The following is a 9,895-nucleotide window of genomic DNA, read 5'->3' as shown; positions in this document are numbered from 1 at the left end:
GAGATTTTGTAGGACTGTTACAATCAGACAAAGTGCCAGATACTTCAAAACTTTTGTCTGTACACATACAGGAAATTCTTATTAATTCTTAATCACCATATATTATGCCCATGCAATTCCATGTAGAAATGAGTTTTGTTATCATTTTGCTATCATTTTCAAATGAGATACAAAGAATCATGTTAGAATAGGAAAGGTTCAGAATATGGTGAGACTGTTTCTCTATGCTGAAAAGAGAAAGGACATTGAATTCATAAATTAGGAACAATTATGCTTTTGTGTCATGTCACTAGAGTCCATTAGACGTGTATCATTGTTACTCACTTAGAGGCTCTCTCCTCACTGCTGGCGAATTTATGAGAAATGTAACCCAGGCTTATAAAAGAAGGCACTTCATTTTCTTATGTCTGTGCTTAAGGGAATGAAATATCTCTCATTCCTCTTGCTTTTTTTTCTTTTTTCTTTTTTTCTTATACTATATATAAGTTCAAATGAGAATCACAAGTTGACCCAATGGAAGATTTGAGCACAGCTCTGAACTTAAGGGCAAGAACAGAGATAGGAAATACGTCTACTAACCTTTCAGTCACTTTTTAGAAATACCCAAACACAACCCTGTCATCGGCTTCATCTTTCACTTCCTTAGAAAAGTTTCTGTATCTCAACCAAAGTTTCTGTATCTCAACCACAAGATTCAGTCAACTTTACAATTAGAATTACATGAAAGAACTAACGTACATATAATGTATGCATTCTGAAGCGTCATTCTTAAGGCTGGCTCTTCCTGGTAGCATCAGATGGATGGGGTGAGTGTGGGCAGTAGGATGAACTCTGAAGCAACAGGACTGTGTGCAGACATGAGGCAGAGGTAAAGCCTGGCATTGAGAGGACATGGACAGCCTATCTGTGATTAGATTCAAATTCTGTTATGGAATTTCCACCAGGAAATTGCAGTCAAGTGGAGATCACAGGCCATTTTCCAAATTTCATTGTCAGCTCATCTGAACAATTTTCCTGTGGGTGCATAGGATGATCAGACACTCAGATAAAATAGACAATGGTCAGGAAAGTGGGACAGTAATTCCTTTGACACTGTAGATGACAATATGTGCTGAAATCAGGGCAGTAGGATAGAAAGATTCTATACTCGGACCCACAGTAGAAGAAAAGTCTGTGGATGAGCTATGAGGAGTGCTGAGCACAATGCCAACTCAGAGCTGCATGTATGCTCCTGGTCAGCCTTAGGTTCTTGTATGATTGGCACTAAAGAAAAGAGGACGCAAAAATCAGGAGTCCAGAAAGTTTCTAGGTTAGTCTTCTCCCCCCATACCAAATAACTCAGAGATTTTAAGAGTGAGCACAAAACAATTCTGTTCTAAATTTTATCAATGAAATGATTGCTATAGCTAACTTTAATAGAGAGGCACTAATATATATTAAGGATCATATTTTGGTCTAGAAATTTCATGTAGTATGATTTTTCTAAATCTTCTAAATCCTATGGGTACTGTTTGTTTTATAAAAGAAACTGAAGTTCATAGAGATTAAAATCAATTGTTTTAGGTGACAAGTTAAATTGTGGAACCAGGACTCAGAATCCTAACAAACAATTGTGATTTTTTTCTACCCATGATATGTAGATATTTTTATTTGATAGTTTTTGTATACTCAGGGTGTGTTTTTGTGTACTCAGGGTACCTATTAGTCTAGTTTATTAAATTTGTAAGAATTACTTCCCTACCGTTGTTATATTCTGACAGTAATTGAAACTAGAACATCCTTGAGGCAGAAATGTCTCCTGTGCTTTCAGCTTCTTGGAAACGAGCCCCACCCTATGAAGCTGAAACCTGGGATTGACTCCTACACATTTTAGAGCAGTTGACAAATGGCTCACAGCTGTCAGGGGTGAAAGGACTCATCTCTGAAAACTGACACTTCCTCATTCCCTTTTTAAAGAAACAAGTGTGCTTCCTTTTCGTTGGCATCTCTGAAGGTCACTCTACTGTTAAATGCTCCCCAAGGTTAGTGCTTTACCTCACAAACGTGTCCCCTCTTACACTTTTCTCACACTCAATTTCCTGGTTTTGGCATGAAAAAGTATCTTCTCATTCCATCTAAATATTTTCAGACAACACAGTAGAAGAGATAGTATTACATCTTTGCTCCAATTCCATAGCTTTGAAATGCCTTTTCTACTACTAAAGTTAATTGGGAGTGGTATTACTAAAGAGACAAAGACAAAGTCTGATTCAACATGAAAACATATTGTGAACTGCTTGATGTTGATGGATTATCTAATGATTGAGGTTAACTCCTGTCAGTTGTTTTCAGAATGTTGACATCATGAAAAAATCAAAAGCTACCATACAAAAAGAAATATGTTTATTAAATAGAAGAGATTTTGAAGATCATCATTGATATAACTATCAGTTTACAAGTTTACATAATGTTTAATAAAACATCATGTAACATTTTATTAATTAAAAAAATCCTTATTTGGGGCATTTTATTTCTTCTCTTTTTTCTGTTGGAGATCAAACACAGAGTCTTGCGGTTGCAAAAGTAAGCACTCTACTACTAAGCTGCATCCTCAGCCTCACATTTTCTTTTTTCTTTTTATTTTATGGAAAAAAGGTAAGACAATTTTGTTATTAAATAATATGAGAATAACAATAGCTAATGCATTGCATAGTGTCATCTTCAAAGTAGTTACTCAAAATATAAGATATGGACATAAAAATTTTCTAATCAATATTAGCACAAACCTCCTTTTTCAAATGAACTAATAGATACTAATAGTATAGCTAATTTCTCTCTTCTTTCTGAAAGGGTTTTGGCCCAGACAGGACACTGTAGCCAGGAAAACCTCAACAGGAAGCAGGAGGCCCCTATCTCCCCCGCCCCTAGGAATTTACCTAGCATCTTCCCACCCCTGGATATTTACCTCTGGCGCCAAACCTAGGGCCAATGGGCTACCTGTGCATCCCTAATGCCCCCCTTAGGTTCCACCCCAAACTGAGGCTACTTATGTGCCTCACTCCACGTGTTCTGCTGGAGAGATCACTGGAGGCCAGCAGTGGGGAGTGCTGGTCATCTCTCTCCGTGTTCTCAGAATAAAGGCTGCTTTTTGTTTTATACTTCTCATCTTTTGGAAATACTTTTCATCTTTTGGAAATAATCTTATCACTTTCCTTTTCCCTTTCTCCCATCCTAATGCCCTTCAGAACCTATTAGTGCCGCATTTCTCTCCTTCATTTCTTTTTCTTTCTTTCTTTCTTTCTTTCTTTCTCTTTCTTTCTTTCTTTTTCTTTCTTTCTTTCTTTCTTTCTTTCTTTCTTTCTTTCTTTCCTTCCTTCTTTCTTTCTTTCTTTCTTTTTTCTTTCTTTCTTTCTTTCTTTCTTTCTTTCTTTCTTTCTGCTTTAAACAATTTGTTTAACTGAAATGAACTTCCATTTATTTAACTGCAGTGACTTTCATTTTATTTTGAAACATCTTTTCCCCATGGTGATTTATAGGATTTTCAAGGCAATATAAATATTTTATAAATATCTGGCCATTTGGTTATATACCTACACAATACCTCAGCAGTATCTTCCAGCAGGAAAAAAAAAAAAAAAAAAAACACTAAAGAGTAAAGACCTGACACAATTAACTAGATAGAATGAAAACATATTCCAAATATTTGGAATATTTCTGAGGTAAAGACACCATACCTGTTCAATTAAGAAAACCATTCTTACAACACAGGATGATTTTTTATTTTAAATAATACCTAGAACACTTAGCTGCCAATTAGGTGCTGAATGGTAGAGCTCCATTCCCAGCTTATGCCATGAATTCATAGGTAATGGGTTCCAGAAACTCAGGCTCCTTCCCAGTGGTGCTCACAAAGTGTGCTTCTCTAAGCGGGGCAGGCTGGCACTTTAGTTGAACCCAGGTACCTTTCTCTTAGCTTTCTTCTTTTTCTGATTATTTTTTTTGACATATTTCAGGAAACTATACTGACTTTCAGAGTGTTTAATATGCTCAGTACACACATTAATCCTCTTGGCAAGTATCTTGCCCTTAACTTGCTTATTTACATGCCCACAGCATGCTGGGTAACTTTGTAGACTCTTCCTGTTTTGCCATAATAACATTTTGTGGTTTTCCTTTTTGCACAATATCCATTCCCTTAATGTCTACAATGTCAGCCTTTTTGTAGAGAAGCATGGATGTGGCCAAAGGAACAAACTCATGTTTTTCATAAGGCCTATAGAACATATACCGGGTTCCCCTTCTCTCTCCCTTTGTGTGCATCATTTTGGGCATATTATTGGAAGATGGAGGTTCTGGCTGAAAGGCCTTTTTTTTTTAATATCTCAAACATTACTGCTGCTATGGGAGCTCAAATTTCATTTTCCTTAGTGATAGTTCTTACAATATATCTAGTTTCTAATTTATACATATTATATGAAAGTCATTATGTCATAACAATTTATATTTTTCTGACCCATAACTGATACTATTTAAAGAATGAATTGTCAAGAACTCATGTGATGATAATTAGACTATTCTATGTCACACTGTGGATTTCAAAAATATTAAACCTTGTTTTAAATAGGTCCTAAAAATAAATACAGTGCTTGAGCCACATAAACATTGCCATCCTCTTTTCTCCATGAAGAAGCTTTTAAGAAGTCAAGGATCCTATGTATATAAAGTATTAAAATGTTTATCCAGTCATATGAATTTTAGCTGTAATGATACGGTGTAAACCTAGCAAAATAACCTAACCCATATTCTTGTAATCCACAAACGAGCCCCCAAGCTTGAGTTCAAAAAATGAGGCAAAAACATATTTTAAAAAGCAGTGTTGATTTATTTTATCCTGGGCCTAGAGACACAGTATAGTTGGAAATTGCAAAAGCTGTGTGTGTCCTTCCTCTACACTTGCCACTGCCTCAGCACCTATCACAGCTCACAAAGTAAAGGTCATGGACATGGATCTGGAAATGAGAAAATCCTTGATCTGCTAAGGAATGAGGAAGACCTTTGTTTCTCTTAGGAGAAGACAGAGAAGTCTCCCAGGAATTTACAGTTCTTTACATAGGAAAGCATTGATCGACATATCAATTAGGTCACCCAGAGGGAGAAGGGAGAAGGGGGAAGGGAAACATATATACAGAACAGTTAGGGTCATGTTTACAGGTATTTTGGTATAATACAAATATAACGAAGCTCTTTTTGCTAGTGTACAACATTCCCCATTGATTTTAGTTAGTGAGTCAAATCATTGACTCATAGGTACCTGTTTATAACCTTGTGTGCATCTTTAAAATCATAAGCTTTTAAGATGTTTGACATAGTTTATCAACTTGTTTACAATATAAAGCCCAATAGGAGGATTAACAAAGATCTTGCAGCTGTCATTATTAAAGCTGTTAACCAAAAGGAGAAAAACCAACATTTAAATTTACTGTCATACAAGTAACATTTTTTTTTAAGTCAGATGGAGGCCTCCTTGGGGTCTCTACAAGGGAGAACACAAGATTATCAGTTAAATTTGGCAATCTTAAGCTTTAAAGAGTCCTTGGAGGGAATAACAGTCCACTTATCCACAGGCTGATTGCCTTTGGAAGCCAGGACCTGCTTGCAGTGGGAATGATGAATCCAGGTAGTCTTTTTGGCTACCATCGTGGCTCAAGAGATTTACGGTGATGTCACTTGATAAGGACTGGTGGTGTCTCAGGCTCTACAGCAGGGCATTTATCCTCACAGTGGGCAGTAGTTGGGGGATATTGATGTCAGAATAACCGGTGGATGGAAGTCAGAACTGACTGAAAAGTCTGGGGGGGGGGCCTTAATAAGATCTTGATTAGCTAAATCAGCTAAATTTTTTTAGAAATCTTAGGGATAAGAGGAGGAGGTCTCCCATATAAAGCCTCAAAAGGAGAAATACCTGCAACATAGGGGGTACATCACACACGCAAAAGGGCAAAAGTGAGAAGATTCACACAGTTTTTGCCAGTTTTTAAGGCCATCTTAGTTATTACTGTCTTTAAAGTCTGATTTATCCTTTTTACTTGTCCTGAACTTTGAGGCCAGTAAGTACAATGGAGTTTCCAACTGATCTGCAAAGCTTGGGTTAGCTTTTGAGTTACTTGGGCTATAAAAGCCGGGTCATTGTTGGACCCCATGGATAAAGGGAAACCTCATATAAGAGCCTTTTGACTATTATCAGAGCTGACTCAGATTTCGTAGGAAAAGCTTCTACCTATCCAGTGAAAGTATCAACCATTACAAGTAAATACTTATATCCTTGAAGTCCAGGCTTTTCCATTTCTGTGAAGTCTACCTCCCAGTGTTCTCTAGGCATAGTCCCACGATAATGAGTGGTTTCTATTTGTTGCACTTGTTTTGTGTTTACCATTTGGCACTGAGGGCATCTGAGGCTCACAGACTGGGCTAACTTTAATATTAGCCCCTAGGAGTCGCTTGGAAGTTGAGCTGCCAGATGCAAGTCTTTTCAAGTGCAAATAGGCTCTGACAAAGTAGGTGGGACCAGCAGTATTGTTAGGGCTATCTCAGTCCCCACTGATTTTGTGGCTGCCTTTTGGGTGGTGGTGACTGCCAAATTATTTTTATATTAACAAGGTCATCTCCTGCCCAATGGGCTATACAGCTGATAATAGTCACTCCCCTTGGCATCCAGATGGCAGCCAACAAGTTTAAAATGTTGGGAGCATTTTTTATCTTTTGACCCCAGAAGTCAATAATCCCCATTCCTGGTAAATAGCCCCAGGAATGTGGGCAGTAGCAAACGTATACTTTGACACCTCAGTGAGGGCAATGAGTTCAGCCTATTGGGCAGATGTTTTTGGCTCCAGTGTTGGTTCCCATAGAACCTGAGCGTCCGTGGTAATGGCAGCTCTCATGACCTGCTTACCTTGGTAAATGTAACTGCTTCCATCGGAGAAGTAGGATGGAACTCCAGATAGTGGCTTATCCATTAGATCAGGTTGAAGTCCTGTGAGGTGATCAATGACCTCAATACACTTGTGGTAAGGCAACGAGGGGTTGTCGTCAGGCAGCAAAGTAGCTGGATTTAAAGCTGTTGCTTCCTTGAAACTGATAGTAGTTGGATCCAGAAGTAGTGCCTGATGGTGCATGACTTTATCCATTGGTCTGGCGGGGCCTTAATGAGTGTCTCCAGTGAATGAGAGGAGACAATTAAGAGTTTTGTCCAAAAACCAACTTTTGGGCTTCCTTTACCAGGAGAGCCACTGAGGCAATTACTCATAAGCAAGGTGGCCATCTGGCTGTCACATAATCAAGTCTCTTGGAAAGATAGGCAACAGGCCAGGGTCCCAAACTCTGGATCATTCCTATGGCTCCTACAAATTTTCACATTTGCTTTTAGTCACAAGAACTGGAATCTGTTGGATGGCTTGCCTCTGCTGGGAGGAAATAGTCATATATATATATATATATATATATATATATATATATATATATATGGAGAATCCAACAACCAATGTAGTCTTTTGGCCCAGCGGAAACCTCTTAAGCCTGATCTTTAGGGTCTTTTCAGTTGTCAAATCTCCTTTAAGCAACCTCTAATAACTGACTGAGGGGCATTTCCTCAAATCTCTCAAACTTTTGCAATTTTTGTCTAATGTCTGGGGTCAGCTGAGTAGGTGCTACCAGTATATAAGTGTGATAGGCTTTTTGTAATCTTTTTAGAAAACCCCGAGGGAGACTTATTAGCCAATTGTTTTATCTCTGCTATGTTGGGCAATTTGGTGGGTTTTCTGAGGTGCCCTAATGGCTATCGAGAACAACTGACAACCTTACTTCTGGTTGTTAAATCAGGGTGGGACAAAAGGAAAACGTAGTTCTGGCATTCCAGATCAGAGAGCAGGCTTCATCTGGATGGCACACTGCTTTTTGTCCCAGGGTGCCACGTGGCAGGCCATTGTTTTACTGAAATTATATACTTAACAAAAAAGGGCTTTTTTATAGGTAAAAAAATTAATTATGCTGCGTAATCTCTCAGATGTCCACAGCACATGCAAGAACTTGTATTTTATCTCTATAATCACTAATCACATTAGGCACAATAGTTATTTCTTTTGAATTTAGATTGGCTTTTGCCAGTACAAGACGAATTGTGTTTCTCTCTCTCTCTCTCTCTCTCTCTCTCTCTCTCTCTTTTCAGCAATAAAAATCTCAACTCTGTCTTTACAATCTATAACGTTGCTGGAAATTTCCCTACCCCAAACTCACAGTATTGCAAATTATCCTTTTGGCCTCTTTGTTCTTGATTTGCAACATAAAGCTGGCTAAGATCCCCCAAAAATAGCCATGCCATAGAAAGCATTTTCTCTTTTACATTTTTACTTTAAGACAAAACCACCTTTTAAAAACATTATCAGTCAATTACTTTTTTTCTTGCTTTTTAGACAGCATTAAAACCTTTAACAAAATCCTCAAAGCGACCTTTTTAGTAGTCTAAAATATATTTAATCATTTTATATCTTTTTACCACATTAAAACGCTACATTTAAAAAAATTGTAAGCTTTTTAACTGGCTCGATTACAATGTGACCTGGTTTTTACTTGGTAAAGTTAATATGATTTTTAAAAACCATAAATATACATATATGTGCACATATGTTTACATTTTGACCAAAAAGAAAAATACTTTTTAAAAAAGGTATGCTGAGGTTGCAAGTAATCAATTGAGGACTAAACCATTAAACAAGGTGCCACAAAAGACAAGCCCAACATTAAAGACACAGACAAAGGTTGTTTTGTGCACAGTTTGGTGAGCTAAAGGAAATAATTTTTATTATGAACCTTGAGTCCAATGAGCCACATGGATCCTGCAACAGAAATGGGCAATGAGCCCCTAAGTTAGTAACAAATTTAACAAGTTTAAATGGGTAAAAGAAAACTCCAAAATTAGTAACAGATTCAAACAGGCAGAAATTCCAAAGTACAAAAACATTGAACATAAATACACACAGGCAAAAGGCCCCACAGTTAAGGATGGGCTGAAGCCCCAAACATGGTGAAGACCCACACACATGGGCTGGAGCCCACACACATGGGCCAGAGCCCCAAATGAGCTGAAACCACACACATGGGCTGAAACTCCAAATGGGTTGAAACCACACACATTACAAATGGGCAATAGCCCCCCAGATTCCGGTGCAGAAGGAGCCCTAGCTCATCTGTAGTCATTGCGTGCATCCAGTTACAAATGGGCAAAAACCCCCACCTGGGCCGAAGCCCAAACAAAGTTACATATGGACCCCAAAAGCCCTAAAATACAAAAGGGAAAAAAGGCCCCCAGAAGTTGACTCATTTTATTTGCAGTTATAAATGTGTGCACTCAGATTATAAACAGGCAAAAAAAGCCAAATACTTATAGATGTTTAGCCAATCGATTGGTGAAAAAATAATTTGGGGGGTTCCCCATTAATCCAGACAAGCCCCCAAATGTTGTAATCCACAAGTGAACCCCCAAGCTTGAGTTCAAAAAATGAGGCAAAAATATATTTTAAAAAGCAGCGTTAATTTATTTTATCCTGGGCCCAGCAATACAGTGTAGTTGGAGATTGCAAAAGCTGTGTGTGTCCTTCCTCTACACTTGCCACTGCCTCAGTACCTATCACAGCTCACAAAGTAAAGGTCATGGACATGGGTCAGGAAATGAGAAAATCCTTGATCTGCTAAGGAATGAGGAAGACCTTTGTTCCCCTTAGGAGAGGACAGAAAAGTCTCGCAGGAATTTACAATCCTTTACAGAAGAGAGCATTGATTAACATATCAATTAGGTCACCCAGAGGGAGAAGAGAGAAGGAGGAAGGGAAACATATATACAGAACAGTTAGGGTCATGTTTACAG

At 38.1% G+C, this 9,895-nt stretch overlaps 1 pseudogene; it reads right to left on the bottom strand.

Annotated features, from left to right (window-relative positions):
- Positions 1–3,825: 3,825 nt before the first annotated feature.
- Positions 3,826–4,302, bottom strand: LOC106029090 (large ribosomal subunit protein eL21-like; annotated as a pseudogene).
- Positions 4,303–9,895: the final 5,593 nt, after the last annotated feature.

Source organism: Cavia porcellus, unplaced genomic scaffold (assembly GCF_034190915.1).
Source record: "Cavia porcellus strain 051 isolate PalLab524CR breed Dunkin Hartley unplaced genomic scaffold, mCavPor4.1 scaffold_5, whole genome shotgun sequence".
In the NCBI taxonomy this organism is placed as follows: Eukaryota; Metazoa; Chordata; class Mammalia; order Rodentia; family Caviidae; genus Cavia; species Cavia porcellus.
This window is presented reverse-complemented; position numbering and strand designations above follow the sequence as displayed.